Source organism: Triticum aestivum, chromosome 7A (genome assembly GCF_018294505.1).
Source record: "Triticum aestivum cultivar Chinese Spring chromosome 7A, IWGSC CS RefSeq v2.1, whole genome shotgun sequence".
NCBI lineage: Eukaryota > Viridiplantae > Streptophyta > Magnoliopsida > Poales > Poaceae > Triticum > Triticum aestivum.
Window position 1 is genome coordinate 189549778 of NC_057812.1, and position 10568 is coordinate 189560345.

General features: G+C 48.3%; 1 pseudogene; it reads right to left on the reverse strand.

Annotated features, from left to right (window-relative positions):
• Positions 1 to 546: 546 nt before the first annotated feature.
• Positions 547 to 3274, reverse strand: LOC123153243 (uncharacterized; annotated as a pseudogene).
• Positions 3275 to 10568: the final 7294 nt, after the last annotated feature.

Consider the following 10568-nt stretch of genomic DNA (forward strand, 5'->3'; position numbering starts at 1 on the left):
TCCTCTTGGCCTCGTGGTGGTGTTCGTAGTGAGGCGGCGTGGGTGGCGGCGCTACTGCGTTGGCGCATGGTGATGGGCGACGGTTGGGCGGTCGGTTCTGTTCGGTTGGGCGGTTGGGGTTGGAATGCGGGAGAAATCCCTGCCGGCTTCGGCCCCGACGCGGTGACACCTGCGGGTGCCACCATTCCTCCCTGGAGGGTGTCGGTGGTATCCACCCCCACCTCCCTCCGCGTGCCCGGGGAAACCCGAGGACTCGTCCGGGCAGCAGCGTCGGCGGTGTCGCATCCCTTCTTGGAGGTGCTGCTTAGTACGCGGCGGATCGGAGCCTCGGTCTGTGGTGTTTTGTTTCCGGTGGGCGCCGCGGTGGCGGGTCATCCGCGCTTTGCCAAGCTGCCGTCGTTGGCATTTGTTTCTTCTTCTTTTTCTCTTGCTGTGTTGTGCTGCTCGCCACAGCGTTATCTGTACTCGGTGTTGGTTGCTTTGGAATACAAAGTGGGGGGAAACCCTTTTTCGGTAAGCCTAAGCTTTCTTGATCATTGGGGTGGTTCATGAGAATTTCCGCTGCCACATCGGCCCTTGTTGCGGAACAATGATACTGCTGCGTATGGCTGCAATATAGATCAGCACAGGAATGACCAGAGCAATGACATTCCTTGACATCTCCCACTCTCTTGTACTGCCCGCTGCGTAGGCCCCAAGGAGGCCTACCATGTCTAGCAAAATGGCAGTATGCATTGGCCACAGTGGCCAATTGTTGCTGTTCCGTGGAAGTAGCAAGACAATGACGACAATAGAAGCCATAAATGAAGTGGAGTTGCTATAGAAGAAAGCACGGTAACGGCCTTTGTCGATGTCATGGAGGATTGAGTTGCCTCCAGTATGTCCGTTGTTGTTGTTGTCCTGCCAGAGACCACCTGGTGGTTTTAGACCAGTCTGGTATGTTACACTTGCAGCCAAGTACTCACGAAGGTCCTTTTTTTCTGTTCCTGTGTCATGGGCTACCAGTTCAGAAGACTCACTGATGATGCTTTCTTGCTCAGAGGACCCATGTACTGTACCAGAGTAGGTAGATGACTGCTTATTGCTCCAGTTTTTTGGTATCCATAAAATAACCACCTGAACGGTGAGAAAGGTGAATACCGCAGCAACTAAAGTTAACACATAGATGGAGGTTCGTACATGTCGGGAGCTTCCAGCAGCATAGGCTCCCATGAGGCTAAACATGCCCACCACCATGCATACATAGAGTGCATAACACCGTATGCCCGGCTTGTATAGGGTGGGGTTCACAAGAACTATGAGAGTCACAGATGCCATGAAACTTGCTGCATTGCAGTAGAAGAATGCATTGTAACGACGACGGTAGTTATCACAAGGAGGACTGGAAATCCTGCATGATGACCAAACTTGTCATCAGCTGACCAGAAGCCACCTGGTGGGGTCAGGCCAGCTTGGTAAGTGAGTGTTGCAGCCAAGATCGCAAGCAACAGTAACATCTCGCGCCTCCTATCCAACTTATCGGGATTTTGGTGGCTTCCCACATGCTTTCTAACGTGAAGAATACTATATGAATCACCACATACACAAGGACAACACCTGCCAAGGCGACAACATAGATGGAGGTGCTTGGATCCCTATTGCTCCCTGCAGCGTATGCTGTTATGAGGCCAAACAAATCCAGTAGCATGGCTGCATGCAATGTATGGCGCTGAAGTAGAAATATACTCTGGACCATTATGATGACGACTAAGGATGCCACGAAGGCGGCTGAGTTGCTATAGAAGAACACCTTGTACCCAGTAGGATGAGTTGTGAGGAGTACTGGTTCACCACCCTTATGTCCATCCTGCTCATCTGGCCAAAGGCCGCCTGGTGGCTCTAATCCAGCTTGATAAGTCATGCTCACCACAAGAGTAGCGAGCAACATGACAAGAGAGTGATTCTTTTCCAGTACTTTGTCAGCTCCTGTATTGCTGGTAATTGCATAGATATACTGAGTTAAAATTGTATCCTAGAATTGGATTATATGGGCCAATGATAATTTCCAAGGAATAACAATACGTGGTTGCGTACCTGCTAGTGCTAGAACTTGCAGGACTAGGAGCAAACATGCCTTTTATTTTCTTCAGCCAAGTAGAATCACGTATGGTTGTGAGTTGTGTATGGCACCATCTGTCCTTCTTTTTCATGGCTTTAGTAATAGCCAGCTGTAGAAATATGTATGCAAGAACTGCACCAGCCAGAAAAACGACATAGATGGTATTATCAGCTTCCCTGCAGCTCCCTGCAGCATAGCCCCCCACAAGGCCGATGAGCGCCACCGCTATGAAACCATACAGTGCAACAGACCTTACAGAAAAGTTCTTGCTCAGCTTCTTGTCCAGGAGCAGCACGATGATGAGCAAGGACGCAACAAGTGCAGTGCTATTGCACACGAAGAATGCCTGGTACCGGCTGGAGTTGTGGTCCTGCATAATTGGGTCGCTCACACGGTGGCCGTCCTGGCTGTTGCTCCAGAATCCACCAGGTGGGCCCAGTCCGGCCACGTATGTGATGGTAACCGCGAATGTTGCAAGTAGCATCAAGACCTTGTGCAGTTGTGCTCCTCTTCACGCCTGTGTCCATCAGGATCCTTGTCTTGCTTCTCAGGATCGTTGTCTTGCTTCTCAGGATCCTTGTCTTGCTTCTCAGGAGCCTTGCCTTCTGTACTCTTGGGGAATGCCCACCGGAAGGCATATGTACTCTTGGGAAATGCCCACTGGAAGGCGTATGTTACAAAGACATATATGATGTAGGCGAAGACGGAAGAGACTAACACTGAGGAGTAGATGGTTGTAAAAGCATCCCGGCAGCTTCCAGCAGCATAGGCCCCCATGAGGCCAAGTAAATCGAGCACCATGACCGCCCGCAGCACAGTTGCGCAGACACTGTTGTCCTTCGCCTCATCAAGAACAAGGAGAAGGAGGCAGGCCACAAGTGACGCCTCGAATGCAGTCGCGTTGCAGTAGTAGAACGCAAGGTACCGGTGGTAGTGCGTGTCCGGAAGGATCGGGTCGCCTGCGAAGTGTCCATCCTGTGTGTCCTGCCAGACCCCCACCCCTGGCAGGTTGAGCCCCGCTGCATACGTCACGGTCACAACCAGAGTGGCCAGCAGTAGAAGCCGTGTCTTCAGCTGGTACTCTGTTGAAGGCTTGTTGCTGCCGGGCGGGCTGGCCAGACTTTGCTTATCTGGTTGCTCTGGATTGTGGGATGCTACTTGGTTGCTGGACGCCATTTGGCTAATTGTTGGTGGAACTGGAACACGAAGAAGACGCCTTGAGGCGGCGATGTGAGTTGTGGTCTGTTAAGCTCTTAGTTATATAGCTGAGTGGGTCTGTATGGCACCCCCATGCTTTGGCTTGGCATGATGTTTCCCCGGAATCTGCCTGTGTGCTAATCATGCCATGACTACATCGAGTCGTCTTATTTAAATAGTTGTTCCCTTGTCTTTCCCAAGCTTGTATGACAACTTAACAGGCATCAATGAACAATCTTTTCAGCTGTGCACACATGTGATCTACATACCTTTTGGCACTCTTCGTCAGTATTCACATTCAGCATCTTAATTGATCATCCTACAGCTTATTCCCATTCCAGTTACTTCCTCCCTGCATATACTGTGATTTATAAATTATTTTCTGCGAAGTTTTATCTGAACAGGTGTAAAAACGCCTTGAAATATGACTGTGCATCATCAAATTGTCCCAGAGCTTATGGGGAATAGTCAGACTACACGGGTATACTCACGCTGAACGGTGCGATGCGTGAACAGTACAATGCTTAGTTTGTGTGAACAAACAAGACTTGGCAGGAACCTTCATAGTCTTCTCTCTGACTAGGCAAGCTTCAATCATTTAAATCAACTGCAGTATGATATTCCATGGTTACATAAGGAGACTATATAATTCTTTCTATTATAACTTACTTGCGTTGCATTAGCCAGTGCAACATGTCATGATGCTGATGAATGAAATGTTATGCAGGAGGCTGTTGGCGTAATGCTTGGCATAAATATTTCTCCTTATGCAATGTACATTAGACAATATTTACATTGCATAAGGAGAAATATTTATGCCAAGCCTTACGCCAACAGCCTCCTGCATAACATATTTCATTCATCAGCATCATGACATGTTGCACTGGCTAATGCAACGCAAGTAAGTTATAATAGAAAGAATTATATAGTCTCCTTATGTAACCATGGAATATCATACTGCAGTTGATTTAAATGATTGAAGCTTGCCTAGTCAGAGAGAAGACTATGAAGGTTCCTGCCAAGTCTTGTTTGTTCACACAAACTATAGCCCCAGGGTGATGCCTCACATGTCATGTAGGATCGGATATCGAGTAAAGTAGGTTCGGATAGGGAAGCGAGATCCTCTACAGGAGGCGGGTGCTTGAAGAGAAAAAGTGCATGTGCACTAGAGTCTTTATTTCCCATTTCTTAATGAGGCCCACTAGTGGTAGCTTGCATTGGGGAGAAAAAAGAAATATAGATGCCTCAAACTACTTTTTGTCATGGGGCATATGTATCCATATGCCACCATTATACATGCCCTAAATACTACTCCCTCGGTCCCATAATATAAGAACATTTTTCAAGCTTTGTTAGCTTGAAAATTGTTCTTATATTGGACAGTGCGGGTACCTCTGTACACTAATATAAGATGTTGGAACCCTATCCCTCCGCGCCGCCACCCGCGAGGCGGCTGGGGAGGGCTCCTCGATCCCCTCTTCTAGCTCCACTCCGCCTCCCTACTCCTCCCTCGTCGCCGCCGCCAGAGGGCGTGGCCGGGTGAAGCCCAACCGGCGGCGGGGGCAGCGGGGCTCGGTCTTCCTCTCGCGTGGTGGGGTGGCACGGGCCGCCTTCTTCGGGTCAGCCATGGTGCGGGCGCAGCGGCGCGCCGGTGAGCTGCTTCAGCACTGGCGTGGCTTCTGGTGAAGCTCTGGCGATGTTTGAGGCAGGGCGGTTGCTGGCTGCTCCGTCGGTTGGGGGCTGCCGATCAAGCCAGAGCCAAGGCCTTTGGGTGTTCACGGGGTTGCTTGGATGCAGGGCGGCGGCCCTGGCGGCGGGAGACGCGGTGTTCGCGGGCGGAGCACGCGCCTTGGGTGCGGTCGGGCAGCCATGGTCACTTGGGTGGCATGGTTGGTGATGTTTGGCGTAGCGTGGAGGTTTGGCAAAGGGGGAGCACTGTGGTACATTACTTGCCCGGTTTTCTCTCCGGCCGAAGGTGGCAGTGGCCGCGGGCGTCGCTTCCTTCATGAAGGTTCCGTCATGGTGTTCCCTTCCCTTCATGTAGCTCCGGGTGAAAACTTGATCTTCGGGATTGGGCGGTGGCGACAATCCAGTGTCGTGCCGTTCTTGAAGGCACCGCCTTGGAGTCCATGCTTCATCATTGTCCCGCTTCCCTTCTCGGTGACTAGTTCTCAGGAGGTCCTCATCGGCCCCAAGTGGGCTCATTTGTAGTGTGCTTGGGGTTGATTGGGTAGTGTTGCGGCGCATCGGCACCCTCGTATCTCGCCTTGGGTGTGTGTGTCATGTGTGGTGGTGGCGTGTTGTATCCAGGTGTTGTATCCTTGGTTGTTGCTTTATATATAAAGCGGGACAGAAGCCTTTTTCGGTAATATAAGATGTTTTTGCAGTTCAATTTGAACTGCAAAAACGTCTTACATTAATGTACAGTGGGAGTACTTGCCAAGAAAATTCGAGCAAAGTAAAGTAGTTGAAGGTCCTCATCATTTGTCATGGCAAGGGACAAAATTGGACACAAGATAATGCAACTTGTGTGTGGTGGAATTTTCCATTGTCGTAAGGATGAGCCGGTCTTTGCCCCATTAGTACCTCCAGCTCTGTCGTGCAATAATGCAACTTGGATACATCAGGATACAGAAGTGAACTCTATGTTTAACATATTGGTGCTACTTAAAATAAGATGGCAGACTCATCTATATGGCTTCTTAAAACAAGTGGTTAAGAAGTTCCATTTTCTGCAAGAACAACAAATTTGGCAATATTAGACTAATACTGCACTGACCCAAATTATGTAGAGACAAATACAGAACAGGTTGAGAACCACTTCTAATTTGAAAACTGATATTTAACGTAACAGTACAATTTCCCAGTTTCCATGTTCTAGTTTGATTAGACTTCAGAATTTACATAGTAACTAGTGGCAAATGATTCTCGATATTTACCAGATTGCATGTGATTGTACCAGGAAAATTTAGTATGATAATTTCTTGCATAAAGATATGGCTGGACATAAAGAGATCATAAGAAACCCAGGTCAACAAAAAAATAGGCAGACCTCTAAGTCATGACCAGATTTTTTCACATGCCAGTTATAAGATTGAAATTCGAATATTAGATAAAGTTGAAATGTTGCAGTCCTTAAAGATAACTTTACAAGAGAGAAGCACTTCGTGAAGTCGTTATAGTTTATGCCCTCGAGGTAGAAACTAAGAAATGAAATTGCATATAGGACAGTGTAGGTATCTTGCAGAGCACTTTGAAAGCTACATTCTGCATTTTTAATGCAACAAGTGAGATCAACTGAGCACAAATGGGGCAGATGTTTACATCCTTGATTGGCATGTTGTCATGAGATATTTGTGCAAGTGATCCTTTTTTACGAAAAAGGGTTTCCTCCTGCTTTATATTATAAAGCAACAGCACCAAGCATCCAACAAGTCAAGATAGGTTCAGGTACAAGCAAGTCTCAAATAATTGCTAGGGGCACAGCAAAACAAGCCCCAAACAAAAAGAAAACAGGAGCTAATCTGGCTCGGGAGGGGGTGGCGGCGGTGGTGGAGCTAACGCCGAGGCCGAGGAGCGGAGACCTGAGATGATGGTGTCGATGACGTCCTGATCACGCCGCTTGCTAAGCAGTCTCCATAGCTGTAAGAAGCCACACATTTTGTAGATTGCGTCAGTCACACGGCAAGGGATCACGCATTCGATGACTAATTTATTGCGGATGCTCCAGAGGGTCCATGCAAGGGTACCCATAGCCACCCAGATGGGGGCACGTCTAGAGATGGGGAGCCTAAGGATTTCCCCAAACAAATCCAGAAGGTCGTCATGGCACCAAACGCCACCAACAACCTCCTGGAAGCAACTCCAGAGGAATTGCGCCGCAGGGCACCGGAAGAAAATGTGGTTGGAGTCTTCCGGTACAATGCAAATGGGACAGAGGCCGTCCTCGGGGCCATTACGCTTACGCATCTCCGTGCCCGAAGGCAGACGTCCTCGAATCCATTGCCAAAGGAATGCGGATTTTTAAGGGGAGCTTGATCTCCCAAATCACTGAAAGCTCAATAGGCTTAGGAGTGGGCACAATCGCCTGGTATAGGGACCTTGTAGAGAACCTGCCATTGGGCTCAAGGCGCCAGGTCAGGGAATCGGGCTCGAGGGAAGGGGGGTGTAGGGCAATACACTCGACCAACTCCTCCCATTGTGCGTGTTCCACCGCCCAAAGGTACACCAGAAGGCAATAGAGCCCATGTCAGCCAATGCCATGCCCACCGTAAGTTGTGGGCTGCTACATATAGAGAATAAGGTGAAGAATCGCTCTGCAAAAGGTCTAGTCCCGGACCATCTATCCAGCCAGAAGAGGGTGCCAGAGCCAGTACCCACCTTAATGGAGGTCCCAATACGTAGGACCGACATCAGTTGGATCACCGATTGCCAAAATTGGGACCCTCTAGATCTAGAAGCGAATGCCAGAGGTTGCCCTTGCAGGTACTTTGCGCGGATAATCTTTAGCCATAGTCCACCTTCGCCGGTCTGAATGCGCCAAAGCCATTTGGAGAGGAGGGCAATATTCATCCACTTAGATGAGATGACCCTGAGGCTGCCCTTATCCTTAGGCTTGCAAATCTCAGACCACTTAACCATGTGGTATTTCTGTTTATCACCCTTTCCAGCCCAGAAGAATCTGGAGAGGAGTTTGGTGACCTCGCGATGAAGGGATTCATGTAAACTATAGAATCCCATAACGTACATCAAGAGGCTAATAAGGGAGGAGTTCATCAGAACCACTCGAGTGGCCTTAGAGAGCCACCTCCCTTGCCAAGGCTCCATCCGAGGTTGGAGCTTGGAAATAATTGGGGGAAGTCTTTCTCCTGTAGACGGGTGTCACTAATCGGCATGCCGAGGTAAGTTGTGGGGAAGGATCCCAGCCGACAGTTCAACCGATTGGCAATTCGCTGGGCCTCTATAGCGCCCAAGATGCGATTCTATCCCAATCACGTGATGAATTCATGATTGGGGCACAACCGCATTTCAAGCGCTTAGCAAGGTGGATATCATTACAACATACCATGTACTGAATAGATGAGAATACAAGATAAAGGCTTACACTCGCCACAAGCTACAACATCAATACAACAGTTCATCAATACATAGCAATCATCATACATGATCCGACTACGGATGAAATCAAACGAAAAAGAAGAACGACATCCACCCTGCTAATCCCAGGCTCCCCGACCCGGAACCTATCCCTTGATCGAAGAAGAAGTAGAAGAACTCCAACACAAGCAAGCATCGCTCTCACATCAGATTATCGCCTTACCTGTACCTACAACTGTTGTTGTAGTAATCTGTGAGCCACGAGGACTCAACAATCCCATTACCATGGGTATCAAGACTAGCAAAGCTTAATGGATACGGAATGGATAAGTGGTGAGGCTGCAACAAGCGGCTAAGCGTTGTATGATGGCTAACTTACAAGTACAAGAATAAGATGAGAAACTACGCAACGGTCGCAAACTAGTAATGATCAAGAAGTGATCCTAAAGTACTTACTGTCAAACATAACCCAAACGTGTTCTCTTCTCGAACGCACCAGAAAAGAGACAGTCACGGTTACACACGCGGTTGGTGTATTTTAATTGAGTTTAGTTCAAGTCCACTACAACCGGATATTAACAAATTCCCATCTACCACATAACCGCGGGCACGGCTCTTGAAAGTTTAAACCCTGCAAGGGTGTCCCAACTTAGCCCATGACAAGCTCACGATCCGCGGAGACAATCCTCCATCGCGGGACATCCGACCAAACTCGGGATCCCGGTGCAGAAGACATTTTGATAATGGTAAAACAAAACCAGCAAGACCACCCGGTGCGTCGATACCCCGATAGGAGCCGCGCGTATCTCGTTCTCAGGACAACACTGTCTATGCTAAGTGGACGGTAGCCAAAATACCATCAAGTTTCCCCGAGGCGGCACCGCCGACTGCTAGGTAGGTGGACCAACACTCATGAGGAGCACTGGCCCGGGGGGTTGATTAAGAGATCTCGGGTGCCGGCGGGTCCCTATGCAAGTTTTAGTTCTTATTAGGCAAATGATGAAACCAATGTTGGGCCTTGCTGGAAGAGTTTTATTCAAAGCGAACTGTCAAGAGGGGCCCATAAACCCTCATCGTTGTTAGGGATGCAAAATCAAGGAACCTAACACCGGTATGATGGAAACTAAGGCGACAAGAGTGGAACAAAACACCAGGCAAAAGGCCGAGCCTTCCACCCTTTACCAAGTATATAGATGCATTAATTAAGTAAAATATATTGTGATATCCCATGATATCCATGACCCAACATGGAACAACCTGCAACTAGCAACGCTATAAGAGGGGCTGAGCAAAGCGGTAACATAGTCAAACAACGGTCTGCTAGGATGGTGGAAAAAGGTTAGAGGCTGTTTCATGGCATATGGGGAGGCTTGATAAACAAGTGGTAGGTAGCGCGACATAGCGATAGCATCGAGACAACTAGCATAACAAAGATAGTAGTGAGATCCAAGATGACGGTCATCTTGCGTGAAATCCCGCTAGAAAGAAGATCGAATCCATGAAGAAGACGAACCAACATAGTCGAACGAATCCTCACCATCGCAACGATACCGGAACTATCAAGAAGAAGCAACACCGGAAAGAAGCAAACAACATGGTAAACCAACAAGCATAATCATGGCATGATGCACAATCAAGTATGATGCATGTCCGGTTTAATGGGGCATGGCATGGCAAAGTGCAACAAACAATACTACAAGTTAAGTGGAGCTCAATATGCAACGAGTTGCGTATTGACGAAACACCACATTCGAATTATTTAGTTTGCTCTCGTTTATGTACCTAACAATATTAAATGTTATTAAACATGGCAAGGGGTGAAGCATAATAAAACTACCCATCTAGGCAAGTTTACATGAGGCCAGAAACAACAAACAACAATTCCGGAAAATCCCCATATGCATATTTTAGATTTGGTACTGTTTTGCCCTAAACCATATTTTAGAGTTGTTAAACATGCAAAGTAATGCCACCATGTTAAACTATGCATTTTTCTACCCCATTTACATATAAAATTATTCTACCCCATGTTAAACTATGCTCGTTCGTGTCTCTGGAGACAAAGAGGTAGAGAGGTGAGGCGAGGGAGAGAGCGAGATCCGGAGGGAGGTGAGGAAGAAGCACGGGGGAGGGCCTGGTCTTGTCGCGGTGGTCTCCAAGGCCGACGGCTCTCCGG